This window comes from Photinus pyralis, unplaced genomic scaffold, assembly GCF_008802855.1.
Source record: "Photinus pyralis isolate 1611_PpyrPB1 unplaced genomic scaffold, Ppyr1.3 Ppyr1.4_LG8, whole genome shotgun sequence".
Lineage (NCBI taxonomy): Eukaryota > Metazoa > Arthropoda > Insecta > Coleoptera > Lampyridae > Photinus > Photinus pyralis.
In genome coordinates this window covers 34,833,422-34,834,088 of record NW_022170819.1, presented here as the reverse complement: position 1 = coordinate 34,834,088, position 667 = coordinate 34,833,422, and positions in this window count along the sequence as shown.

Sequence of the window (667 nt, the reverse complement as noted above, 5' to 3'; positions counted from 1 at the left end):
TACATAGGATTTATAGATCTGAAGAAAGCTTTTGACAAAGCACCGAGGGGAATAATATGGGAGAGCCTGCAAAACAGAGGAGTCGATCTAAAATTAATAAGAGTAATACAAACACTGTACAAGAATACGAGATATTACGTAATTAGCAATAATGGTACATCAAAGGAATTCTTAACATCGGAAGGGCGGAGGCAAGGTGGAGTAATGAGTCCGGTCTTATTTACAATATTAATGGACGACATAGAAACATTTGACCACCAAGTGTGAGTGCTAGGTATCTTAGTGAGGTATCAAATTCAATAGAACAAATTTATTTGGAAACTGACTGCGTTGTGATGACCGGTGACTTAAACATTAACTTATTGTGTCAATCAGCTGACCATAAACTGTTTTCATCTATGTTATCGGAATTTAACATGCAACAAATAGTGAAAAATCCCACAAGAATTACTTATCAGACAGAGTCGTTAATTGATGTCATTTGCATTAGTGAAAATATTGTGGTTAACTGCTCTAATAATATTGATCTAGAAAGTAACACAGATCATTTACTAACCTATGTCACTTTTAAAATAAATGCTAAAACTGTTCCGGAACAGCTATTGTCGTATAGAGACTATAAAAATTTTGACACCGAACAATTTCATATCGATGCAAGTCATATAAA